This window comes from Equus caballus, chromosome 11 (genome assembly GCF_041296265.1).
Source record: "Equus caballus isolate H_3958 breed thoroughbred chromosome 11, TB-T2T, whole genome shotgun sequence".
Classification (NCBI taxonomy): Eukaryota; Metazoa; Chordata; class Mammalia; order Perissodactyla; family Equidae; genus Equus; species Equus caballus.
Window position 1 is genome coordinate 3,239,619 of NC_091694.1, and position 26,996 is coordinate 3,266,614.

At 55.7% G+C, this 26,996-nt stretch overlaps 1 protein-coding gene across 9 annotated transcripts in view; it reads left to right on the forward strand.

The window, feature by feature from the left end:
• The window catches only part of RBFOX3 (RNA binding fox-1 homolog 3), a 510,773-nt gene that overhangs the window by 47,507 nt on the left and 436,270 nt on the right, over nucleotides 1–26,996 (forward strand). For 5 of the 9 annotated variants that reach the window (XM_023651892.2, XM_023651893.2, XM_070225861.1 and 2 more), the window contains exon 1: nucleotides 23,760–24,088. The exons of 1 other annotated variant lie outside the window; for it this stretch is intronic. The gene's annotated coding sequence lies outside the window, so the exon portion shown is untranslated. Of the gene's footprint in view, nucleotides 1–23,712; nucleotides 24,089–25,317; nucleotides 25,566–26,996 lie in introns of those variants that run through there. 3 more of the 9 variants (XM_070225855.1, XM_023651889.2, XM_070225863.1) reach the window with 3 other exon arrangements.

Below are 26,996 nucleotides of genomic sequence, written 5' to 3' on the forward strand. Positions count from 1 at the left end.
CCGGCTTTGGCTGACCTCTCTCCAGATGATGGCTCCCCTCGTGCCCTCCCCTACCACACTCCAGCGCCCCCAGCCCCACTTGGTTTGCAGAGCACACCTGAGCTCCGACCTGTGTTGGAGCCATCTCCCATTAGGCTTCTTCTCCCACTTTGAGTCTCCCCCAATGTCAGCCTCCTTGGGGGGGCTCAGAGGGGCTCAGAGGGGTCTCCTGCTTACTGGCCATCTCAGGGTCTATTCATAGCCTTCCCAGCACCCCTCTCAGTGGGGACTTACACACTCATATTGTTCCCTTTCCTGTTTATTGCCTGCTCTTTCTATACTGGGCACTCCCCAAAGGCAGGGACCTTGGGGGCTTTATTTGCACTTGTAGCATCTGGGGACTGCTCAAATTGCGCTTGTTGGAGCAACAAGCAACCCTCTGCCGTTGTCACCATGTGGCTAACTGGTGGTGCCTCAGCCCCCTTGATCAAACCAGCCCAGAATCTCGTCCCAAGCAGGCTCCTGTGGGTCCTGCTGGGTCTTCCAGGTCCTTGGGGGTCTGGTCCCTTTCCTTGCACTCTCCTGGCTGGGTTATGCTGTGACTTACCCTGGCTGTGGGCCTGGTGGTCAGGAGGGTAGGTAGAGGCAGATCCCGGGTTCAGCACACCTTGTCTTGTTGGGGAGAGAGCTCTGCACTGTCTTCAGGTGGAGGCAGGGGATGTTTTTCTAGGCATCCACCCTCGGTGTTTGTGCCCATAGAGTTTCTGCTGCTTCTTCACTGTACTCTGGAGCTCCATCACAGCCATTTTCATCAGTATGCAGTTGTTCATTCATTATTTTTGTGGGGGAGACAAGCACTGGGACCTCCCCACTTCACCATCTTGCCGACATCCCTTGAGACTTTTTTCCCCATGGCCTAGCACGTGACCTATCTTGGTGAATATTCCACGTACCCTTGAAAAGAATGAGCATCTGCAGTTGTTGGATTTGTGTTCTATGAATGTCAATTAGGTCTAGGGGTTAATGATGTTCAGATTCTATTTCCTTACTGATTCATGGATGGTTTGTTCGATCAACTGCTGAGGGAGGGGTGTTAGAATCGCAAACTATTATTGTGGATCTTTCCCTTTAATTCTTTTGATTTTTGCTTTATATATTTTGGAGTTCTATTATTATGCCCTAGATGCTTGTGAATTTTATACTTTCCTAATAAACTGACTCTTTCGTCACATGAAATGTCACTGTTTAACTCTGTTAATACCTTTGTCTGCAAGTCTAGTTTATCTGCTGTTCGTATAACCCAACTAGCCTTCTCTGCTTACTGTTTACAGGTTACCATTTTTAACCATCTCTTACTTTCCATCTATCCCTGTAGCTGACAACCCCTAGCTTTTAATTGGAGTGTTTAGTTCATTTACATTTAATGTAATTATTGATATGGCCAGAATTAAGTCTATCATTTTACTATTTATTCTCTGTTTGTGTCCTCTGTTTCTTGTTCCTTTGTACCTCCTTTTCTGCCTTCACTGTGGTTAGTTTTATATGTTTCAGTTTTCCATTTTGATTTAAATACTGGCTTTGTAGCCTCATCTGCTGCACTTTTTTAGCGGTTTCTCTAGAGATTACTACAATGACTTTTTAAAGTCATGAGACTGAATGTGAGAAGAGACATCTTTCCTATACGGAGGGGATGTCCCAGAATGGAGCCTTGGAGCATTTCAATGTCTAGAGTTTGGAGAGATGAGGGGAAACTAGCAAAAGTGACTGAGAAGGTGCTTGGTTAAGTCAAGAAGGTGCTCAGTTAAGTCAAGAAGGTGCTCGGTTAAGTCAAGGAAGTGCTCAGTTAAGTCAAGAAGGTGCTCGGTTAAGTCAAGAAGGTGCTCGGTTAAGTCGAGAAGGTGCTCGGTTAAGTCAAGAAGGTGCTCAGTTAAGTTGAGAAAGTGCTCGGTTAAGTCAAGAAGGTGCTTGGTTAAGTCGAGAAAGTGCTCGGTTAAGTCAAGAAGGTGCTCGGTTAAGTTGAGAAGGTCCAGGAGAGAAAGTCGTGTCCCCAAGGCCGAGTAAAGAGATGCTTTCAAGGTGGAAGTGGGTTAGTGACTGTCGAGCACTGCTGAAGGAAGAGCGAGATGAGGATGGAGAACTGACCGCTGTGTTCAGCCGTGTTTGTGGGAGGGGGTAGTTGGCGATCTTGGCGGAAGTTCTTCTGTGGAAGAGCGAGGTGGAGCTTGTCTAGAGTTACTGCAGGAGAGAATGCGAAGGGTGAAGTGGAAACAGCATTAAAGATAACTCTTTCAAAGAATCTTCCTGCAAAGGGGAGCAGAGAAACAGTGCAGCATCTGAAAGGAGATTTGAATCAAAGGAGGGTTTTTATTGTCGTTGTTGCTGGCAGATATTAGGGGATATTTATATACTAATGGGAATGACTCAGGATATGGCAGAAAATGCATACTCACAAAATACAACCCTATTTGTATATATATACACACATACTTATGGATATGCATAAACTAAATTTGGATAGATAAAACTCTAAACATTAACAGCGGTTATATTTCGATTGTGGGATTATGAATGATTTTTATAACTTTTGTCTCTTTTTGAAAAATCTGTGCTTTACACTTTCCTCTGTCCAATAAGCTCCAATGACATCAACAATAAAAAAGTGAAGCGAGAGAGAGAATCAAATTCACCAAGAAAACCAGAGCACGGTTTTCTCATCTCTCTTAAAACCATTTTTCTATGAAAAAGAGTATGTCTGCTCATGGTGAAAACATTAAAATAAGATATAAAGCTAAAGAGTAAAAACTAAAAGCTCCCTGTCAGACTGTCTCTCTCTCTCTCTTTTTTTTTGTGAAGATGATTGTCCCTGAGCTAACATCTGTGCCAACCTTCCTCCACTTTACACGTGGGACGCCACCTCAGTGTGGCTTGATGAGCCGTGTGTAGGTGTAGGTCCCCACCTGGGATCCAAACCTGTGAACCCTGGGCCGCTGAAGCAGAGCACGCGAACTTAACTACTGCGCCACTGGGCCGGCCCCCAGATTCTCTCCCTTGATACCTGATTCCCACAGCACAACAGTAAAGTCAGTGGTGCATTTTTCCAGAAAATTTCTTATACATAAAATGCCTTTTTCCCCCCTACACAAACAGGATTTTATGTATATTATTCTGGAACTTGCTTTTTTGGTTACAATATATCCTGGACCCAGTAAACTATCAGCACATATTGCTCTTGCATGTGTCAAGAAAATGATTGTGGAAAATGCCATCGTACGGGTGTCCCACCATTTGTATTCTAGTTTCCCTCCCTGCAGTGTATTTCCTGCCGCTCTAACAGTATCCTACTTAACCCGTTGTGTGTACATCGTGGCTTGTTTGTGAGGATGAATCAGTGGGATAGATGCCTGGATGGGGAATTGTTAGGCTAAAGGCACATGTGTCCCCAAATTAATACTATCACCAAATAGCACTTCAAAAAGCTTTTACCAATTTAGTCTCATCTACTGTGTATCAGAGGGTGTCTTTTTACTCACTCTTTGTCCAAATACTGAGTATTTTAAATATTTTTGCCAGTTTGACACTTGATAATGGTATCTTGCTATTAGTCAAATTTCTTTAATTATGAGTGAGGTGGAGCATCTTTTCTTATGTTTAATGGTCATTTATATTTTTTCTGTTAAGCGATCATTTCTCTATTGGTTGTTTGTCTTTTACTTATTAATTTGCCAGAACTTTTTATTTATGAAGGTGATTGATCTTTTGTTCTATGTGATACAAATCCCTCCCCTACTGTTTAATTTTTCTTTCAACTTTGTTTATGGTATTTATTTTTCCTGTACAGAAGTTATTTATCTTTTCGTCAAAAGTCTTTTCCTTTTTCTGGCTTCTATGTTTTATGTAATATTTAATCATTCTCCACTTCAGGATTTGAAGATAATTCATTATGTTATCATGTCTGGTGAGAGTGACTTTCTCGCGGTCTCCCTAGCTTCATCTTCCACATCCAGGGGGACAGTTCAGGAGGGGGCTGGGAGGGAATGTGGCCTCGCTTGGCCTTGCCTGGCCGGGGAAGCCCCCATATTCCAGGCCCCCGGCTTCCAGACTCTGTCACGGCTGCTCCCTCCAGCCACTAAGAGGGGTCGGAATGTTTGGTTTGCCACGTGGCGTCTTTGAGAAACGGCCCCTGGTGCCAGGTCCTGTGAGTGCAGGCTGAGTCTCGGGGACACCAGGCAGCCTTCCCCGAATCCCCCAACCCTTGACCATGACCCCAGGCCTGTCCCATCCACGCCTCACGGCTTAGACCTGACCTATGGAAGCAGAGAATTGTAGAGCTGGGGAAATCCTAGCGCTCATGGATGTCAGAGAGCAAGATGGTAGTTAAGGGAGCAAAGAAAGTTCAAGGATGCGTAGACAGTAAACAGCAGGTCAGAGGCCTTGACACCAGGTCCCCTTCTACCCAGTGCTGACCCCTGTCACAGCTCTCGTCCTCTCAGAGTCAAGTCCCCTGAAGGCTCCCGGAGGCCGGCCAGTGCCGTCTGAGACAGCTGAACACAGTGGGTGCTTTATGACCCCTGTGGACGGGTCGCTGGCTTTGCAGGCTGGGCACCGTGTCCACAGCTCGGCGGGAGTGGGGTTCACTCTGCTACTGGCTCTCGAGGACGTGTGAGGAAGGGGGGCACTCCCAGCCTTTCCTGCTCACGGGGGCTCCCACGGCAGGCGGGTGGGGGATGACCCGCCGTCAGGTTCTCCATGGAAAACAGGATGTGAGGGCAGCCCTCAGGAGGGCGCAGGAGGCACAGCGGTTGTCGGGGACCCTGGGACTCCAGGCTGGGGCCCCTCCCTGCCTCCGACGGGATGCCCAAGGCCGGGCACACCAGATAAGCTTATTGCCAGAGAGGCTGAGCCACCAAGGGCCACTGAAGACAAACTGGTGAAGAGCAGGACGGATGTGAATCGGTCCAGGGCGCCTTATGGGGGTTTTAGGTGCTTGGATGGGGGGCACAGACCCACAAGGGGATCTGTTTGAACAGGAAACCAAGCAGGAGAGACGATTAACAAAACAAAATGCAAACTGGTCTCGGGGCTCTGTCGTTCCAAGGGCGGCACGTGAGGGGATACCGGCTCTGGGAAACCCCGTGTCCGGGAGAACGGTTGGAAGGACAAAAGAAGGAGCCACAGCTGGACCCCGAGAGCGGCTTCTGACGCCTCCTGACAGGAAACTCTACTGACCCACCAGGTGTTCAGTTTATTGACTTTTAATTCCAGTTATAAAGCATGTCCAATTCCAGCCCCCAGAGTGTGAAGCAGACAGAATCACTTACAATTGAAAAAAAAAAAAAATCGCTGCTGAAACCTGAGCGACGCCCAGTCAGGCTGAAGGCTGGTCGCAGTGTCTGCCAGGTCTGGACTTGGACCAGGTGCCTCCCCTGAGCACCGTGTGGCAGTGGTCGGCCTCCACGCCTCTCTGCTGGTGGCCCTGGTGCTGTGCAAGAATGGGGTGGCCCTGTGTCATCTAGGACCAGGCGCCCCTGGGCTGGAGCCGCTGTGGCCTCTGCCTGAACCCAATCCACTCAGTCTGCATTCTTCACTGTGGCTTCTTCATATGGAGACTGGGGAGTTGCTCTTCATGTCCCCAGGGCCACTTGGCTGGGGGGCTGCGGGCACTGACGTGCAGTGGCCGTGGGCTCTGCCCTCCACCTCCTGCCCCGGTGTACGGAGGATGCTCATATGCAATAGAGAGATTAGGCCAACTGAAAGGGAGACCAGAGCGGGTGTGTGTGAGAGAGAGACAGAGAGAGAGAACATTGGGGCTCCCAGGGAAGCTCTACCCCATCAGTGGCAGCCACTGAGTTGTCTTCCTGAGTAAGCTGGATGAGGTGAGTTTCTATCACTTGTTACCTAAATATTTTGACTCTGTGCCATGTGTCTGAAGCTGGGCTGGGATCCGTCGTCTCCACGGCCTGCCCAGCCTCACCTGGAGTTCCCGCATCTCCTCCACCTCACCCGTTCCCATCCAGAAAGTATTTTCTTCTCCTCGTCGAGGAGTAACTTGAGCTCGCCCCCTCCCACCTGCCCTCTCCCTTCTCAGGGACTTCAAGGGCCCTGCATGCTGGCCTTGGGGTTGGCTGAACCTGGTACCCTGGCCTGGTGGCCGCCCCAGCCCACCCTCCTCACAGTGACACAATTCTCTCTGCCATAGGCAGTGCACCCAGAGTGACGTGACCCCAGAGCTTGGCGGTGGCTGAGGGTGACACAGCCTGGGGCCCATTGGTCGGCCTCCAGGGAAAGGCCTCCTGGTGGCAGGTCTCTGCCGCTGGCCAGGGCTCTGGAGGCCGTGTCCTGGCGACCTGGAGGAGCGTGTGGCTCCTTCGGGGACAGCTCTCTCAGAGAACTTGTGGATGGTCTCTGGGTGGGCAGCATGAAGGTCATGAAGCTGAGCAGCTGCCAGAAGGTCCAGACTCGTGGGTCTGGGGGGCGTGGTAAGAGTCCTCCTTTCTCTTCCCACTTCCCCCGTGAGACACGGGCTGTCACGTCACGTGTTCCATCATTGCCTTCCAGACCCCTCACCTGGACGCGTAACTTGGCCAGCAATGACCCTGGGTTACAGAAAGGTGGAGCAAATGCAGGCAGATGTCACGGACCCACAGGCACGGGGCCACAGAGATGGCGAATATGACTTCCAACCCGCTGTAGGGGTGCCAGTGGGGGCCCTTTTTGGACCAGAGGCACATGGGGTTCTAACGAGGACTTCGTGCTCCGGCGCACACCCAGCCTCTGTCCGTCTCCTCGGGCTTCCACGGCCAGCACATGCTCTGTCCACCTCGGTCCCCTCCCCTAGCTTGTGTGTGGATCCAACCAAACGTAAGCCGGATGGCGGAGAACCCATCCACGACGAATCAAGGCCGTCCACACTTTCAAATATTAAATCTGTCCAGAATATTAAATAATTTCCTCTTCAGTGATCCCAGTAAACTTAATTAGTGCTTGTCCTCCCAACAGAGTTGTCTCCCGGTTTCTGAGACGTTGCAGTCACAAGGAAGGAGCCTCCGATTCCTGCGGGGCGCGGGGCTGCACCGTCTCCCTCGCCAGCCCCCTCGGCTGCGGGAGCCCTGGATCGTCAGCCGCCGGGGGCCTCTGTGCTGGGCGTGGGCGAGGGCAGGGGGCACAGAGCCCCGTCCTCCGAGAGCCATCCATTCTCTAGGAAGAAGGACAGCAAGCACTTCCTTTGGTGTCCAGGTGGAGTTTGGGTCCCTAGGGCCCTCGCTGGCTGTGCGGTTGCAAAAACACTGTGGCCTCCATCTAGGGCCTCTCTCACTCTCTCAGACGGCCAGCTCTGGGGGAAGGCAGCCGCCGAGCCCCAGGCCAGCCGTTCAGGTCTGGGTTGTTTAGACTCTCAGAGACTCGGTTTCTTTGCCTGTAAGCTGGAAGCAATGACACTGACCTCATGCCATTATTTTGAAGGTCGAAAGTGAAAATGCACACTAGGTGTCTAGCCCATAGTAGGAACTGAATAAATATTGTTTATTTTCTTCTATTCCTCTCAAAAATCATGAGCCTTAAAAATATTTATTTTGTAATCATGAAACTTCCAGAACTTCAGTTCAAAATAACCCGCCCGGGCAGGGGCCTTCTTCTGAGAAGAGCGTACGGGGAGTTCGAAGGTGTTGCCGCCGTGGGTGGTCCACGAGCTTCAACGGCACACGGGAGCTCCCAGCAACTCGACAGAGGCAAGTCAATTTAAAACTTAATCTGAAAGGAACCTCAAGAGATTGGATCATGGGATGCGTTACCGGACGTTTCCTCCTGGAATGAAGGAGGTCGCCTTCTGGCCACGCTTGTGCGGTATGTTTTGAGTCTGGCTACTGAGCAACAAATAAAAACAACTGCAAATGTCCCCGATCAGCCAATGATTTATTTGCATAATTAGCACTGTGTCAAGTCCGTGCGTCAAGGTGCGTCACGCTTGGCTGACTGAGTTCTACCAGGGCGCTCCATCAGCTTCTTGTCAAAGGCACGAGAGCCTTCCCACCCAACAGGGGCATCCCCACGCTCACCAGGAAGTGTTTTCTGTTCTTTCTCACCCTGCAAGCTGGTGCATTGGAGGATAAACGGCCTCAGTAACATCCCAATCAAATTAAAAAATACTCCTTATATTTTTCCTGATTACCAATGCAATTCAGGTTCAATGTAGAAAACTTGGACTACACAACAAAATTCAAAAAAGAAAATAAAAATTGCCTGTCATTCACCTCCGCTGAGGGAATGGCTGCTGGCCCTGGCGAGCGCGTCCCTCCAGCCTGTTTCAGAGACTCGGGGAGTAGAAACGGCTTTGCACCGCGCATTCTGTTGTATAAACACTCTGCAATGGCATTCAATATCCTCCTACAACAGGATTGTTAATGAGCGCACGAATTATTTACCAAGCACCCTGGTGTTGGACATTTAGTTTGTTTTCAGTCTTTTGATGTCATCAGCAATGCTGCACATATTCCAGCACATAAATCTTTCGAGATAAGTCTCCGTGTTTGTTCCTGAGATTCTCCTTAGGGTAAATTCCTATAAGTGGAATAGCCGGGTTAAAGGTTAAATACATTTTGAAAGCTTTTGATCCAGGTGCCCATCGGCCCTCCAGGAAGATTATGCCAGCCGCGAGCCCACCAGCAGGCGCGTGAGAGGGTCGTTTCCCAGCGGAAGTCCTGGATGCAATCAGTGGTTTCAAAATCCGGCGGGTGGAACAGATGCACGTGTGTTTCCGTTTCGATTTGCATTGCTTTGGTGACTGTTGAGATTAGACTATCTTCCCTACTTCGAGTTCCTTTTCAAGTCCTTCTTTTGTGAGTTGCCTCTTCAAGTCGCCGCCTGTTGTGGTCTCATCCGGCATATGTGTCCCTGTCTTTGGTGCTTAAAGATGGCGTTGGAGGTGAGGATGGCCATGTTAGCGTGTGGGAATAGAGATGAAAATATTGACAGAGGCCGGCAAGGCCACTCCGTGGGTGGAGTATTTCTTCCTGTTTTTCTCGAAGCACGTACCATGTGGTGTTACCATTTAGCTGTTTACCCGTCTGCTTCCAAAAAGCAGTACCCAGCGCCTGGGGGGCAGGACTGGGTCTTTTCATGCCTGTGGGCACTGCCTGACCCCCAGCTGGGCACTTAGAATGTGCTCAAAGGATATTTGAGGGAGAAATGGATGAACGAAGACCTGCGCGAGGAATTGCTTTCTTTGGGCAATGGCAAAGTTGTTCACAGAGGCGGCTAAGGTCTTTGCCTGTCCCTTCATGGGGCACTCCTGGGAGGTCCCCTGAATGGGGAAAGTGGGCAAGCCAAGAAGATGAGGACGGCGTGACGGACCGATTGGAAAGGCCTGGTACTTGGAGCAACAATAACAGGAACAAATTGCATTTAATTCGTTTGACGTCAAAAAGCACCCGGTGAGGGCAATAGAGGGCTCCTCAGTGGGCACAGGGTCTCCCTTTGGGGTAATGACAATGGTTTGGAACTAGATAGTAGTGATGGTGGCACAGTCCTGTGAATGTACTGAATGGCACCGAATTGCACACTTTAAAATGGTTAATTCTGTGTTATGGGAACTTCATCTCAATTAAAAAAAGAGAAAAAAAGCACAAGGTTCTCCTGGCTGGCCCTTGCTCCCGGCCACTTCAGGCTGACATGTGGTGTGTCAGGACTGCCAAGGCCTCTGCCCACTTGCGATGGAGCCTGGAATTGCATCCGTGCACGTGGCCCTGGCTTCCTTTGTTAGCCCGCCGGTCCCAGTCAGAACAGGTCCCACTGTTGAGTGGAGTTTGCAGGGGACAAAATGAGCTGGGATCGCAGGAAGATGACCAGAAGGTGTGTCTGCGCCAGGGGCAGCATGGGGTCTGAAGCACTCGGCCAGGGTTGATCATCCCTCAGCTTGTCATTGTCCAGGGGGATGCAGAGGAGGACCCTCTGGTGGGCAGGATGGGGACAGGGCCTGGACAGGGAAAGGCCAGCATGTTTGTCCGTTTGGAGCGGGGCTCCCTGAGCAGGACGGCGGGAGGGAGTCTGTGGGCTTCTGAATGCTCAAGCAACCCTTTCTCCGTGGTTGGGTGCTGCAAGGACCCTTAAGCAGGGGAACAGGCCTGAGGACAAGGGAGGAATGGCCCGGGGGTGCCGCTGGAGCCCAGCAGGAGGGGAAAGGTTTGGGGGCCAGGGCTCTTTGTTTAACCTTGAATTTTTGCTGGTTGAGAGCCATGCCCTCCCGGAAGCGGGGAGGAGAGACGAACTGACAAACTGGGGATGGAGGCAGAGGAGCTATTTTGGAAAAGAATGAACTTCCCGGAGGAGGTGGAGAGAGGAAAATCACCTGGAACAATAAGCAGCTCACCTCTCCTCCCGCCCCCGCGTCTCCTACGCGGCTGCTTCCTGCAGGGGAGGAGCAGCGAGGCGGTGGCTCAGCATCCACTGTTTGTTTGGGGCCCGCAGGGCTGCTTCAGATAGAATTGTGGGATCTCCCTCCTGGAGACGGACCGAGCAGTCATGAGGTCCATCCTCACCCCGTAGCAGAAGAGAAAACCAAGCTCCGAAGATGCGAATGGCTTGTCCCCGTCACGCAGGTGGCCAGGCTGGCCAGGTACCCAGGTGCTCCCTCCCTGGGCTGGAGACTGTCCTTGGGCCTGAGACTGTCCTCCTTCACCAGGGGAGGCCGCCTTCCTGTTTCTTGGGCACCGGAGGCGTGGGCGAGGGGGTGTACAGTCCTGGAGAGTGAGCGTCTCATTTTCATCTCTACCACCGTGGAAATCTGCCCTAGACACTCTACGGGACCAGCTATCTTGAAGATGCACGTGGGGAGTGCTGGGTGGGGGTGCTGGTCCAAAGAACCTGGGGGCTCAGGGTCATTTATTGCCACTGCCGGGGACAAACAAGAGACCCAGCACAGCAAGGGGAGTGTTTCCCTGGATGGGCCCCAGGGTGGGGACCAGTCCCCTGGGCCAGGTGGAAGACCTGCCCGACCCCACCTTTGCAGTGTCTCAGTGTGAGCCCAGCACATCAGATGACCCTCCCCATCCTTAGGTTTTCTTTGTCTTTTTATCTGTAATATGTCAAAGTGATATCTGCCCAGCCCATGTGGCAGCCTCACACGGAGGTTCAGTGTTGGCTCAAGGTAGAAATGTAGCTGTAGTCAGGACAGAGACGGGCTGAGCGCAACAGGGACTTCAGGGACAGCGCCTTCAAGGGGTTGGAAGTGACTGTTCAGAGTCAGGCGGCAGAGGTCCAGGACGTCACCTGGAGAACCGGGCTCTCCCTTGGGGTCCCCTCCTCGGGGAGCTGCCCCCACATGCATGGTCTAAGATGATTCGCCTTTCATCCATGTTCCAAACCTCCGGATGGGATGGAGGAATTGGGAGGTGAGTGAGGGTGGGGTCGGGGCACATCCCTCCCCTTAAGTGCTTGACCCACAAGCGGTGGGTGTCACTTCCTTTTTACGTCCCATCGGCCAGAGCGTAGTCACGTGATCACACCTAGCTGTAAAGGAAGCGGGAGCTGCAGTCCTTGTCTTGGACGATGGTGCGCCAGCTAAATACCAGGGTTCTGTTATATGAGAAAGGAGAACAGGTGTGGGGACACGAGCATCCTCTGTCGCAGGTGGGGAGATGTTCCCTAGGCTCTACTGGATGATGATGATTCTAAGGGACCATCATTTTCATATTAAATAAGCTCTGGGGTCCGCTGGGTCCACTCCCTCCCCGCAGAAGGGGCAGGGGGCTGCTTCCTGCTTGCTTGGCGGGTCTGTGGGGAGAGGGTGGTGACACCGAGTGTCAGGCCCTGGTTGTGGAAGGGTGCTTCCCTCTTTCTGTTGCTACGAAGCAAGGAGAACTGAACAGGGAGCACCACCACAGCTGAGGCGGGATGGGTGGGATGCAGGAGCTGGGGGTCTGGTGGAGATGCTCATCCCTGGAGGGTGAATCCAGGGAAGCTTCTGGTCCACCTGACCCCTGGCCGAGGCCTCTCTGTGTCTCCTTCTCTGCCTACATCCTCCGCCTCCCTGCCCGTGGCCTCTCACTCTAGTCTGAACTGTGGAAACAATAGGACAACGCATGTTGCCCCAGGCGACGATTTTAATAATTGGGCTGTGCTCTGGTTCCGTTCACTTCATGAACTATTTCCCGCTCAGGATTCATTAGCTTGCCCTTCCCCCGGAACGACTGAAAAGGTGTAAGCACCCTCACCACCCCTCTGCTCCCCAGAGTTGGGTTTTCTGCTGCTGGTAACGGACGCTCTCTCCCACACCCCGGAGCCCACACCTGCAGCCGTCTGTGCACTTGTGTGTGGGTGAGTGAGAGCCAGCCACATGCCAGTCTATACCCAACCCGTTTACTTTTTAAAATGGAAGCGTGTGTCCATACGAACCTTCATAGCGGCTTCATTGGCAATGGCCCCAAACTGGAAATAACTCAAATATACATCAACCATGGGGGAGCCAATGGTGGTGGAGCCACCCGCCGGAACGCCCCCCCATCGATGAAGAGGGACAAAGGACCGATGCATGCGTGCATCTCTGGGGAATCACGCTGAGCGAGGAAAGCCAGACAAAAAAAGAGTACTTGCTGAATAAGCTCATTTATATAAAGTGCCAGAAAATGCAAAGTGATTTATAGAGACAGAAAACAGATCAATGGCGGTGTGGGGGTGGGGCTGTGTGTGGGTCGGGGGAGAGATTGAAAGATTCAGGAGGAAAGTTTTGAGGCGATGGCTACCTTCACTATCTGGATTGCGGTAATGGTGTCACAGGCATATCCCTACGTCACAACTTATAAACTGCGCCCTTTAAACACGTGCAGTGTGTTGTACGTCAATGACACCTTGATAAGGGGCAGGACAGCTCTCTGGGGTCTCTTCTAAAGGGCACTAATCCCATTTACAAGGGCTCCACCCTTGAGACATGGCCGCCTCTCAAAGGGCCCGCCGCCTAGCACCGTCACACTGAGGGTTAGGATTTCAACACGTGGATCCTGGGGGGGGGACACAAACATTCAGTCCACTACACTGTGTAAATGCTCTGAGTCAGTGTCTGTCCCCTCTCTTGTCCACACGCCGAAGCTTCTGTCCCACCCTTGGTCCCATCAGAGGAGGTAGAGATGCAAATGCTAAGCATGGCCCTGGGCTGGCACCCGGGCGCAGTGAGCTCCCCGGGCAGGCGGCATATTTGTCGGGACAGTCACCCACTGCCTGGAAGCTCCTTGATCTGGGGCCGTGTTTGCCCCTTCTTGTGGCTCCTTCTTTGATCAACAGACAGCATCGACTGCATGAAGTAACCGTGTTCAGTGACAGGTATTCTGCTCCGAGCTGTGCCCTGGGCCGTGGAGGTCAAAAAGGAGCCTGTGTCACTGCCTCGGGCTCCACGTCGTCTGGTACTTGCTGTTTAAATAGAAGGACAACGGCCTGTGGCAGCCCATCCTCCTGCTGGTGTGTGTGTCAGTGTCCTGGGGCGGCCACGACGAAGTTCTGCAATCTGGGTGGCTTAACTCAACAAAGGTGCTTTTCTCGCAGGTGGAGCCCAGAGGTCTGAAAGGAGCAGCCTGCGCTCCTTCCAAGGGTTCGGGGGGGAGACTTCCTGCCTCTCCCTTGCTTTCGGTGGCTGCTGGCGGTCCTTGGTGTCCCTGGGCTGTGGCTGTGTCACTCCAGCCTCTGCATCGGTCTCACGTGGCTCCTCCCTGGTCTGTGGTGTTCTCCCCGTGTGGACGGCTGCATCCCAACCTGCTCCTCTTCTAAGGTCTCGGGTCACACTGGGTTGGGGCCCACCTGTATGACCTCATCTTACCTTGATCGCATCTGCAAAGACCCCGTTCCCAAATACGATGGCATTCTGAGCCGCCGGGGGCTTAGGACTGGGACATACCCTTCTGGGGAGACACCATTCAACTCATAACAGTGTGGATCTCAGTGTCCGGGGGGGAAAGGTTACACAGCCGTGCTGTCCACGAGACCAGGGCCTTGGGGCCTCCTGGGACACAGTCACTGGCCTCCCTCGTGATCCAGCGCCTGCCCCTCCCGGTGTGTGAGCTCGGGGATGCCCCCCCTCCTTTCAGGTCCTCAGTTCATTCATCTCTAAAAGGGGGCCGTCAAAGCCTGTGCTCAGGGGTGGGTGTGGGGAGCAGCTGAGACAACATCGGGCACACGGCAAGCCTCAGAAAGCGCTGGAAACACGTGTACGGGTGGGTCTGGACATGCCAGCAGAGGACCTCGAGGGCTGGCCGGGCAGCGTGGACGGTGCCCTCCCGGGCAAGGACAAGCTGTGACGGGTCCTGCTGGGGGGGGGGGTGCAGGGCGTGAGTGGTGTTTTAGGGGTGTCACTTGTCTTAGGCACAGGATTGTTGGTTTGAGGGGGGTGAGTGAGGGTACGGGGGTGGGCAGGGGGACCGGCTCCCTCAGAGGGGGTGTCCTGTCCAGGTGGGAGAGAGATGGGGGAGGGAGCATTGTAGCTGAGTTTGCAGAGCTGGGAAGACCGCGGCTGCCTGAAGAGAAACAGGACCGTCCACGGGAGGAACGGGCAGTGTGGCCCGAGCTATGTTCCCTCCAAATCTGTCTGTGGAAGCCCTAGCCCGCCATTCCCCAGGACGTGCCTGCATTTGCAGAAAGGGCCTCTAAAGAGGAAGTCAGGTCTAACTGCAGTCAGGAGAGTGGCCGCGTCCTTATGAGAAGAGATCAGGACACAGACACACGCAGAGGGACAAGCACGTGAGGACACAGTGGGGAGACACCACCTACACAGTCGGGAGTGAGGCCTCAGGAGGAACCAGCCCTGCTGGCACCTGGATCTCAGACTCCCAGCTCCAGACTGAGGAGTAATTGCCTGTTGTTTAGGTTGCCAGCCCGTGGTGCTTTGTCCTGGCAGCCCCAGGACACCAGCACACAGGGCAGAGTGTAGGGCAGGCACTCCCCAGGACGGAGGCCTTCTCCAGGGTCCGTGGTGACCGGCAGCTGCCACCTTTGCTGTTGGTGACACGATCAGGTTGCACTGTTACAGGAACGTGTGCACGGGAGCCCGTGAAGAGTGCGGTGTCTGGGAGGCCTCTAGGAGCAAGTTTGGAAATGAAACGACAACTTAAAAAGTGTCTTCTTTTGGAAAGATCTTAAAACAGGATGAAATTCAAGATAAGGATGAATCCAAAGACAGGAACCCCTCAGGCTCTCAGGGGCCTGATCAGCCTGTAGCTCTCTCTCCCCCCCCCCCCCCCGTCTTCCGGTCGTTCCTCAGCCTCCCTCGGGGTGGCTCCCAAGCCGACGTTAGTTAACACACGCCCCGCCTTGTAGGATGAGTGCGCCGTCGGGGGGGGCTGCAGGAAGTCAGGAGACAGCAGCACGCACGCCGTGGGGGACGTAATGCACACAGCCCCCTGTCACCAGCCCTTCACGCATACCTGAGATTTATTTAATGACGGGGCTTGGGCGTGGGGACTGCCCTTGTTTTCCAACGGCATTGGGTGATGCCCCCGTGAAAGTGGCACCATTTCAGTCATTGGACAATGCCACCCCACAGCGGTCACTGAGATGTTCACCGAATCACAAGAAAATAAAAAATTTGTAACTATGCAAAGTGATGGATGTTAACTAAATTTATCACAGTAATCATTTTGCTATATATACATGTATCGAGTCATTATGTCGTGTGTCTTAAATGAAGACAATGTTATATGTCAATTATATCTCAATACAACTGGAAAAATTGACGTTCCTGGAAACTGTAAAGGTCTGAATTTTCCTTATGGCACTCAGTACGTTCCAAATTTTAACGATGAAAGCCATTCAAAGTGGTTTAGTGAAGCCTCTTTCTGACTATATTAGTTACTAGGATTATTTAATAGCTGTGCCCTTGAAATGTACACAGTCGAGGCAGCCCACCCCTCAGCCCACCGTGGAGGCTCTGGGCTCTGCTGGGCCCGCTGCAGCTGCTCACCGGCCTGGGTCCAGCTCTTCAATCGTGCCTTCAACCTGGGGACGATATAGACCAAAGGACAGGCTGATGTGTCAGATGACAGAATCCAAACAGAAGATGACCAGTCGGGTTAAATTTAACAGGTGTAAGTGACCTCCCCCCCCATGTTTGGAGATGTACGCCCAGAAACGGTGTGGAAGAATCGGCTAGAAATGAGGCCGCGTGTTGTAGGGACCATTGGGGAAGTCTTGGAGGAAAGCCCGTGTCTGAAGGGAGGGAATGATATCGCCTCCCTGCCATTTGACGGCCGCGTGCTGGAGCAGGCTTCGAGGCACTCTGAGGGGCCTCTGGGGACTTGTGCGAGATTCCACGAAATCCAGCTGGATGACGACCACAGCAGATTTCAGGTCAACGTTGGCGAGAATGTTTTCCAGCAGTGCAGGCTCTCCCGGAGGAGAAGGCTGTCGTGGGAGGTGGGGGGCGCCCTGTCACGGTAGCACGCAGGCGGAGCAGGGCCATCCCGGACAGGGAGGTTGTAAGGGAGGTTCCCTCGAGAGGGACAGGCTGGATCAGGCGACGGTCAGCGCCCACCTGCTCTGAAGCTCATCTGCTTTCATTATCGATCCCCTCGTAGTGGGTTGAATAGTGCCCCCTGAAATTCGTGTCCGCCCAGAAGTTCAAACAGTGAACTTATTTGGAAATAGGGCCTTTGCAGATGGGGTTAATTAAGATGAGACCGTGCTGGACTGGGGTGGGCCCCAAATCCAACGACATGGAGAGGGAGGCAGGGTCGGGGTGATGCCACCACGAGCAGAGCAATGCCGAGGAAGTGGGGCGGGAGGCCTGGGACGGACGGTCCCCTGCAGCCTTCAGAAGCAGCGAACGACACCGTGATGTCGGCCTCTGGCCTCCAGGACTGAGAGGAAATGCATTTCTGCTATTTTGAGCCCCCGACCCTGTGTTTCAGCAGCCCCGGGAAATGAGAACATCCTTTTGCCGGTTCTGGGCAGTGTTCTAAAGACCTTAAAGTCAAACGGAAAATTCTTATTATTTTTCACGATGCCACATCCCCTGCCTTTTTCTTTTGAAAGCATTTCATGGCCACAGTCAACGTTTTAACATCCATGAACATGTAAATATGGTTACGGTTTGGAAAGAACTGCAAAGGGAAGGCACGTGTGTCCATCTCGGCCTCGGGACCCCTCTGTGCTCCCTCCCTGCTCCTCCACCGTCTCTGGTCCTCTGGTGGCACATCCACCTCCCCTTTCTCCTCCTGTCTCTCCAGCCTTTGCAGCCTTGCCCACGTTCACCTCTTGCTCATGGTGATGAAGGAAACTGGGGGAAAATCAGTTAAAATTCAGGCGGTTTGCCTACACCATTCCAAACACCTGGATCTCGGGAAACGCGGGGAACGAGGAGATTTTCCAGTGTGTCTCCAGGTGCGTCTTGTCCTGTGGACACCCCCTGTGTCTTCTCTGTCCTCTGAAGGATCCGTTTGTCCAGGCAGCTGCACTCTCCTCCGGCTCAGGCGGCCTGCGTCTTCCCTCTGTTCACGACTTTGCTCAGATTCGGCTGAGCACATCCACACAAAAGGGACAAGAGGGCTGCTTCTGTGGAACAAGCTTAGCACAGCCCTTCTTCCCGCAGGACTGCCTGGGGTTGCCTAGCAATCCGACAGCGCTCTGCCTCGGCAGACACACGGCTTGGATGGATTTTTCCTATTTTTAATTTGTTTTCTGAGTGGGTATTATTGTGCAATCACAGGCTGAGCTCAAAGATATGGCGTGGGCCCCACTCAAAACAAGCAGGTCTGAGAAGATGGGGAAGAACCCACCGGCCCCCAAATGGGCCGTGGCATCTGCTCTAGGAGGCTCTTGGCTCCGGCCGGCGCCCCCGGTTGTAGAAGTTGGCGGTGCCTAGAAACCCTCTGCTCGCTCCCTTCATGCGTCTCCCAGGCCGTCTCTGCTCTCCACGAGCAGCTGCGTTATCAAGCAGTCCAAAGAGAGTGAAATATGCGCCATGTGGACACGGGACCTGATCTCCCTCTGGATCTTCCTGGATCTCCCTCTGACATTTCCTGTCCACGTGGGAGGAGAGACAGGACGATGGCAAATGGTTCACCCGCCTCTCGAGAAGATAAATGTCAGAACCGAAAGCAACTGGGTCCTGATATAGAGCTGCACGCTCTTAAATAAAATATCAAGTCTGGCAGCACGTGTGTGTGTGTGACAGTGCAGGGCCCCTGCCTGCTCCCCTGCCTGTGAAATAAGAGGCCGTGTGGCAGGGCTGTCGCAGAGTCCGAGGCTGGTTCAAGGTCCCGAGTCACTTCTCGAGCGCCGGGAGACCCTGGCAGGGCACCTGGATGCTCTGGGGCTTGCTTTTCTCATCTGTAGCATGGGGACTGGTCACGAACCCTGGGGTTGCTTCCAGCTCTGAGATACCAAGATGACGTCTGCCACAGTGAAGCCAGGGGAGGGGGTGAGATCAGACAGGAAAACAGTCACAAGGACGGGTGATGGAGTCTCTGGGAAAGCTGGCATTTAGGGAGAAGCAGGAGAAACAAATGCAGGCACAGCGGGAGCTGCCTCGGGAGAGGGGAGCGGCACAGAATGCTGTCATGGAGGATGAGGAAGAAGTTTCTAGAAAGGGAGTGGCTAGCAGGGCCAGCTGCCTTAAATGATCAAGGGCACCATGTAGGGAGCACAGGCTAGTTTGTCTGGTGACTCCTGTTCCCAGTGACCCCAGGAAAGCCATTTCCATGGGGCACTGAGAGGAGATGGGGACTGTTGGTGATAAAGGGAAGAAGATGATGGCAGGGGACGTGGGGCGAGAGCAGCGTCTAGGGATGGTTCCTCCAAGACAGGTGAGGCCTGACCTGGGGCCCAGAGCTGGCCTGGAAGGGGAGGAGGCATGAGGGGGCTGGACTGAGAGAGAAATGGGAGGAGGATTTGCAAGGAGAGGGAGCGGGAGGCAGAGATGAATACGGAGGGAGATGAGAAGGAGAAAGCTGCTCGAATCTGAGCTGTCTCTTCCTGGTGAAAAAGACAACGTGGTCATCTGCCAGGATCAGGGGGCAGGAGAAGGTGGGATGGGCAAAGGTTGGGACGGTTGCTCGGGGTGAAGGGAAGAAGCTGGTCTGGCTGTGGCAGCGGGTGCTGAGGCACGGCGTGTGATGAGGACTTGTCCTGTAGCTGCGGCCGGAGGCGAGGGCAGCGCCAGCCCGGCCTCCGAGACTTCACTGGTTAAACTGGCGAGTCAGAGCCTCCGACCTCCAAGGTTTCATTGTGATCTATATTTCACGGGGTCCGGAGAGACACACCCCCCCTCCCCCCACACGGAGCCCTACGGAATAGAAGCTTTTGCACGGCTGCCCCGCGTTTCTCGTGCAAGAACGTTAGTGGGTTGTTTCAATAATACGTGACCTCAGGCTCTGCAGGACTGTCGCTACGTGGAAATCATGAACACAGTGTCTCCCGCAGCGTGCTCAGACTGCGGCCCGAAGGGGACCCTGCAGATCCAGCCATGGTCAGCAAGCCTGGGCGGTGGTGGGGAAATGGAGGTATTTATATTTCTGTGTGTAGTATAAATATTGGGGGTGTGTGTGTAGAGAGAGAGATCCTTTCTTAGCAGGGAGGTTATGATGCATTAAGTAAACTTGTAATTTACTCTGTTCACAGGAGCCCTTTTTAGGAAGTCATTGAGCCCACTGGCTCTGCCTGGACCAAGGTATCTGTTCTACCAGGCTCTTGGCCAGACCTCGAGGGCTTCCTGGGGGCCTGAGGATCTCCCCCAGCTAAGATGTCTGCCTTGGGTGTGTAGGCTGATGTGCCTTTTCTGTTTCGGAGTTCACCATGGCCACCCTCCCATGTCTGGGAGTAGAACAAAGGAGGGCAGTTCTAAGGGTCAAATGAGCGCTTATCCAGGTGGCAGCACAGGGAGAGGAGAGCAGGAACTCCATCAGAACCTGGGCTGAGCAGACCAAGTACAGGCAAGAGTCTGGGCCTGGTTCATCTGGTGTTAAGAGGGTCCTATGATGGCAGAGAGCATTTTGGTGATGTCAGTCCTCAACATGGCTGTGGACTGGACAGTTGGACCTGTCACCACCCTGTTTTAATCTGGACAGCTGCCCTCGTGTGATTGCCTTTCTCTCTCATCCTGTGGATTCCCCTTCTCTCTCCCTCTCTTACTGGATCCACTGTTTCATCTATCCCTTATCATCCTCTTTCATGCTTTACACTCTTGTTTTGTTGGAGCACATCCTCTAGTAGCTTCCTGAGAAATGGTGCATGGAAAAAAATTTTTTTGAGACCTCGTACGTGCCAAATGTCTTTATTTTAATCTCACATTTGATTGTTAATTTGGCTAAGTAAAGGATTCTAGGCCAGGAAATACTTTCCTTCAGCACTTTGAAAGCACCGATCCATTATATATTAGCTTCTGCTGTTGCTGAGACTTCTGAAGCCCGTTCCTGCTCTTTTTATGGGACCCAGAAACTTGTGGAAACTTTTCTTTGTCTTCAGCATTTTGCTTTTCATGATAATATGCCTTGATGTTGGTCAGTTTCCGTCCATTGTGCTGAGAACTCGGAAGTTCATTTTTGGGGAAATTTCTTGAACTGCATAATTGATTAGCCCTCTTTTCTCTCTCAGGCAGGTGGCTGGAGGGGAGGATCCTTTTGTGTGGATGTCAGCCTCATGAACTCATCATTGAATTCTTTCCTGTTTTTCCCCATTGTCTTTTTGCCTCCCGTTCTGGGATGCCCCTCCCTTCTATCTTCTGACCTGGCTGTTGAGGTTTTTGCTTCTCTTCTCATGCTTTTAATTTCCCAACCCTTTTTTTTTTGTTGTTCTTTAAACGTGCTTCTTAAAATAGCATCCCACTCCTGGTTTATGGATGCAGTGTCTTCTCTGCTGTCTTTGAGGATATTGAAAATGGCTATTTCTGGTGCTTCGGGCTCTCTGCCTCGTGTCGGTTCCCTCAAAGTTGCCCCCTGGCCCCAAGTGGCTCACGGCTCTTTCTCTTACAGGCGTCCCAGAGGTCAGGAACCCCAGTGTCTGCTCAGGTTTAGGGGAGGGGTCTGCAGGCAGCCCAGAGGCTCTGAGGGCTGAGTGGGCTTGTCCCCTGGGGCTTCCTGCAGGGACACTGGCTGGCTCTCTGCTGGGAAGCAGCAAAGGTCCATCTCATTTCTCCCTGGGTGCTGGGCAGATGCTCCCAGAGGAGAATCTTCCAGCCTCTGGCCTGGAGGACATCGGTGCTGTGGGGGCTGAGCGGGGCCCTCGGCCTTCAGAGTGCAGAGGACCCCCCTGTCACTGTGCATGAAGTCCCCGGGGCGACAGAGCCCCTGCTTCTCCCTCCCCAGGGAACACCCTCCAGGGGGACTGGCCATCCAGTGATCTGGAGCGGGCAGCCACCTAGGACCTGTGGGCTCCTTAAACAGATCTCCCCGGCTCCTGGCTGCTTTCCCCACCTCCACAGGCGTCCAGCCCCACTGGTTCCGAGCCTCTGAGGCTCCGTTTTTCAGCTTCCCTCCCGCCCCGCTCCCCTGGGGCACTAGGATGCAGCCCCCAAGGTCAGGCATTGCTTGTCCCTTGGCTGTCCTCTGCCCACATTTTATTGTTGTCGTCTCTTCTCCTGTTTGCCAGGTCCCTGGGGGGTTTATATCTTTAAAAAAAATCTCTTTTGGGAGTTTTAGTGGGGGTTTCAGAGGGAGCAAAATTAGCTATGGGTGTCCCGTAGTCGTTTTAGCCCCTGAGCTAAACCTCCTTTTGTTGCTTTCCTGATTATTGCTGCAAAGGACCGTTCCCACTTCCTTCTCCATGTTCTCACTTTTTCTTTTTTTTAAATAAAGGTTCCAAATCAGAGGTTTGTAAAATTCTTTCAGTGATATCCCAAGATGAAAAAGCTCCTGGTTGGTCCTGAGATGAGGATGTTTGGACTGGCCGTGACACCCTTTTCTGGCCAGAGGCCTGTTCTACTGCCGCAAATTCCCTGGGGCCTGTGATGAAGCCAGCCCTGCTGGGCCTGTCCCCGAGGAGGATCCTGACGTGCGGGTCCCACAGCTGATTCGGTCATAGAGGACAACTTCCATCCACCCACACGGGCGTCCGTGCGGGCCTACTGCATGCTGGGCTCTGGCTGGGTTGGATGCAACCCGGGCACAAGATTTGGTGCTGAATTCAGAGAACTTGTCTGGAATGGTGCAGAGGAGTGACTCATGAGGACTTGTACTTGCCTGTGAAGCAAGAGGCCTGCCTGTGGAGAGACAGGTGAGCGATGGGGAGTGGGTGGGCCCAGCCACAAGTCCGAGGCCACGGAAGCCCGGCCATCTGACAGCAGAGGACAGGGAGAGCCAATTAGGTCTTTAGAGTGGGGACGTTCCATTTCAAATTCGGGGGCCGGGGGAAGTTTAATCAAACTAGCAGCTGCCTCGCTCGTGGACAAGGCATTTATCCGCTGTTCAGCTGTAGGGCCGAGCCGCTAACTCGAAATTGCGTAGCACGATTCCCACTGGCCAAGACAGATCAATGAGCTGGAGAGGCCGGAGGGCCAGAAATTAAAAGCATTCAGCTCGTCAGTGGACAGTAGCCACTTGTCTTGGACACTGTCTACCCTCGCTCTGCAGGGAAGGCGGCTAGCAGCAGGAGCCCCCGGCTCGCAGGACCTGAGTTCACGTCCTTCCCTTCACTGCCTCAGAATCGTCCAGGCCCTGCCAAACCCCAGATTCCACGGCCGACTTTTTGCCTCACATGGAAAAGAAGGACAGTCTGGTACAAGGAGGACTCCGATTGTCCAGAAACAGCATCCAGAGGTAAAAGCAGCCTGGCACAGGTTTTCATTTCTCTGTTTTATCAGATTGAGAATGTCTTTGAGGGCGCAGCTCACCCCACCCCATTGGTGGTGCTCCGGGCACTGCTTCCGTCTGTCTTTTGTCTTAGAAACAGGAGCCGGGCCCTGCCCACTCCCGCAGATCTGTTTGGGACAGTCCAGGCCCTCTTGCCTGCAGTGCTGAATGCCAGCTGCTGGGGCTGACTTCGCTGCCTCAGTGGGTCTCATCCTGTGCTCCCTGAGGGTCCCCACTCCGCTGGCCCTGAGCCTCCGCTTTCCTTCTGCTCCAGCTCCCGAGGCTGGAGACCCTCCCGGATCCTACAGCAGGGCCCCGGCCCCTAGGTTGGCACTGCCTGCTCTTCTGATTTTAGGCAAATCCCAAGCTGATCTCCGACATCTACAGCCCCCCTTCTGGAGCCAGGGTGGAAATGTGTAAATCTGTTGGGGTGGCGGTCTGGACAAAGGCCCCAGCAACAACCCTGCGGTGGGGGTTCGCTCCCTCTGTGATCCTCAGGAAGGCAAGGCCTTGCACCTCAGGCCCTAGTAAGGGGGTAGGGGCGAGTGGGTAAAGTGAAAGAAGGGAACTAGCAGTGCAGACCGGCCTGCAGAGTGTGGGGGCATTCACCCCCGCTGCCCGAGTCCCATTTCTGGACATCCTGGGTTTTGTCCTTTCTGGGCCAGGCCCAGGGGGGCGGGAGGGCAGGGGTCCTGATAGAGGCTGCCTGTTCCCACCATCAGCGGGAGGGAGGGAGGGAGGGAGGGGAGGCGGAGCCCGGGGCCGGAGGGCGGCGCTCGCGGGGACCTGGGCAGCTCCGGGGTCTGGGGTCCCCCGCGCCTCGCCCGCCTCTCTCGTGCCGGAGCTCCGCGGGGCCGACGCTGCGGTCCGCCGGGGTGCGTCCAGCCTGCGCTCGCCGGCCGCGGCCCTCCCGCCCCGCCGCCCTCCCCGGCCGCGCGGCCGCCCGCGCCCCCTCCCTCGCCGCGCGCTGCGCGCTCCGCCCGAGCCGCCGCCGCCGCCGCCGCCGCCGCCGCCGCGTGCTCCCGCTGTCTCCTCGCTCCAGCCGAGCGAGCCAGAGGAACCGGGGAGAGGGAGAGAGAAAAGGGGAGGAGAGAGAAAGCAGAGAGAGGCGGCGAGGGAAGACCGAGTGCGGAGCGCGGAGCCGGCGGAGCCTCCTCGCACAGCGGCCCCGGCCCGGGCCCCAGTCGCTCGCGTGGTCGGAGGACTCGGCCGCCGCCCGAGCCCGGCCCCGCGCTCCCTCGCCGCCGGCTCGCCGGTGCCCGCGCGGCCCCGGGACGCCGCTGCCCGCTCGGCGGCCGGGATGCAGCCGGGGCATGGCCGCCGGGCCCCCGTCACCTGCCGCGGGGAGCGCTGAGCCCGTGAGTAGCCCGGCCCACGCCGCCCGCGCTTCGCCCTGCGGCGGTCATTACCTTCGCGAGGAGCGGGCTGGGGGCGGGGGCGGGCACGGCCCGGGGAGGGCTGCACGGGACCCCGCAGCGGGAGGTTGGGCTGGCAGGCGCGCGGGGCTGCAGAGCGCGGCCGGGGACCGACCCCAGGGCATGCAAGGAGGGGTGGCGCCCTTGGGGTCAGGGGTCTCCTCGCAGCGTCGGGGCCCTCCAGGTCGCTCTCGGGCTGGGGTCGGGACACGTGGCCCAACCAGGGGCCAGAGGGGCGATTTTGTGAACGGGAAGGACCCGGGGTCGGGCTCCATGGAGACGCCGGGGAGTCCCGTGCGCTGCGTGGCGGTGGCGGCGGCGGCGGCGGCGGCACAATGCCCGGCGCGAGGAACTCCCCAGCGGGGGAGGCCGAGACGCGAGGAGATCCCGGCCCCGCGGGGCGGAGCCCTCGCGGGTGGGAGCAGGGGCTAGTGACCCCGCGGAGTGCAGTGCGCTTCTCTCCTCGCATCGGGATCCTCCGGGAGGAGGGCTCACTGGAGGAGTTGATGACCCAGAGGAGTTGTGGGGAGGAAGGCGCTCCCACTGCTCCCTAAAGAGGCCGCGGGCCCGCAGCGCAGCGCCGCGCGCGAGGGGAGAGCGGCAGGGGGAGAGCAGCGCGCACGGCCCTCCAGCGGGCGGGCTGGGGGCGCTCCCGGCAGAGCCTCCCAAGCGGCGTCAGGGAGGCTCCGGCGGGAACCCAGGCTGCTTCTGCGGAGCCTCGGCCGCCCCCAGGGGCCGGCGCAGCCCGGTCGGGGAAGCCGTTGCCAGGGCGGCCGGGCACACCCCTGGCCCAAACTTTCTGTCCCTGTGACCCCGGGAGGCGGCGGGGCTCGCCCCCTCGGGAGGGGTGTCTCCCGAGGCGCCTCCGGGGCAGCGCGAGGACGGCGGTCGCAGTCTCCCCCGGGCGCGGAGCCTCCCCAGGCGCGCATCCCCACAGTGCCGGGCTGCGCGCGAACGAGGGCGCAGCGCCCGGCGTGGAGGGACATTGGGATTCCGTCCCGTCCCAGAGCGGCCCCGGGATCCGGGGTCTTACGTGTGTGGGGAGGATCTTCCTGGGAGTCCCGAACTCTGGCCCCCGCCAGCGGGCGTGGGGTCCAGCGGGGTGGGGAGAAACTTCTGGGTGATAGAGCTTGCTAGCTTTGGGGAGGGACTAGATTTATTTTTTGATGGTCACTTCTAAAAAGGACTCCGGCGGCGCCGCTCATCCTGGTGTGCGAGAGACCCCGCGACGGAGGCATAGGACAAGGACGGGGTCCGGCGGGGTGGGATCCATCCGTCGGGCGAGGCCGTCCCTCCCCCAGCTCGAGGTGAAGTCACTTCTCCCGCGCGCCGGGTCGTTGATTTCCTGCTGAGACACCGGCTGGGCCCAGGGCCGCCCTGGGCGCGCACCCGAGAGCCCGGGGCACTTAGCACCGAGCAGGTACGAAGCTAATGGAGTGGGGTCGCCCGTAATGAGGTCTTTCAGCAGGAAGCTGGCTTGGGTTTTACTGGTCTGCAAAAAATAGTTTTTAAAAAGTCTAAACATTGCAGCAGCTCCTGCTCATTAAGGGTGCCTCGCGGATTTGGGCGGATGTCTTAATTAGGCTGCGTTGTTAAAGGCGATATTACACTAATTAAAACCAGACCCTCCAGGTGAGCGAAAATTGTGAAGGGAGGGAGGAAGAAAAGTTGCATGAAAGCGTCGCCTCATGAAAGCGGGGTGCCGGCAGCTGGGGACCTCCCCCAGGCTACAGGGCGCCCAGGGGTGGGGGCTCCGGGGCGGTCTTGGGGGCGGAAGGGCGCCTTCTGAGCACCAGACGTCGCGGTCCCTCCCTCCCCTCCTCCGCCTGCAGACATGAAGCTCCCTTGCGCGCTGAGGACCAAGGCTGCCACCCCGTCTCCCTCCCCGGGGACTGGAGGCCTCCCTGCGTGGGCACGAGGCTCGCGCACACTCCTGGAAACAACGCTTAACCTCTCATTCCCCGACCCGGAGCTTCTGGGAGGAGGCGGGCGTGGGTGAGGCGGGAAACCCTGAGGAGTTAGGAGCAGAGGCGGAGGTGAGGGGCCCACCCGGCCGAGAGGGCCTGGGCCTGGCGAATCAGCTACGTGCGGGGGGGTGGGGCGGGGGTTTGCCAGTGGCTGTGGGCTGTTTGCGCTGGAGCCGCTGGGGTTTTCTGGCACAAGCTGCCCTTTTCCTACAGCAATCCCCCCACCCCCCATAAAAAGAGGACTTAAATGATTACTCTGATCCACCGTCCAGGGGCCTGGGGCCTAGAAACACCTGCGTCCACCCCCGGGCTTTGGGTCGCCTCAGGTCGCGCAGAGAAGCGGGGAGTCTAGGAATGTCCCCGCAGGCCCAGCCTCTCACTATGCTGGGCCTTCGTTGCAAACGTCCGTCGTTCAGCGCCCTCGGACAGAAGCCACAGAGCCGGGTGTGTGCACTGCCCTTCCGCAGGGAGCAGAGGTCGGGCTGGAGGGAAGGCGGCGGCCTGGGCGGCCCCCTGCCACCGGGGGCGCAGCGGGCCCGCAGCCGGCGGCAGCACCAAGGACAGGGCCAGGGGCGCGCAGCCTGCGCTCCCGCCCTCCCGCCTCTGACATTGTCCTGGGGCCGCTGGGGGCGCTGCGGGCGCTCTCCCTCATCCTGCTTGGAGGAAGGAAAGGGCTCCTGAGGCCCATGCAGAGCTAGGGGGGCCCAGAGCCAGCGAAGAGGCAGAATCAGGAGGGAGGCCCGTGGGAGCACTGCTGGGTGCGGTCCCAGAATGGGCCTTCTGTCGCGTTCCTGCCACTTCCTCGACTTTGAGCATTGCCGATCGCTCATTGGAAAAATGGAGAGAAATTATGGAGCTCTTTGGTATCTGGGGATGAACTAGGC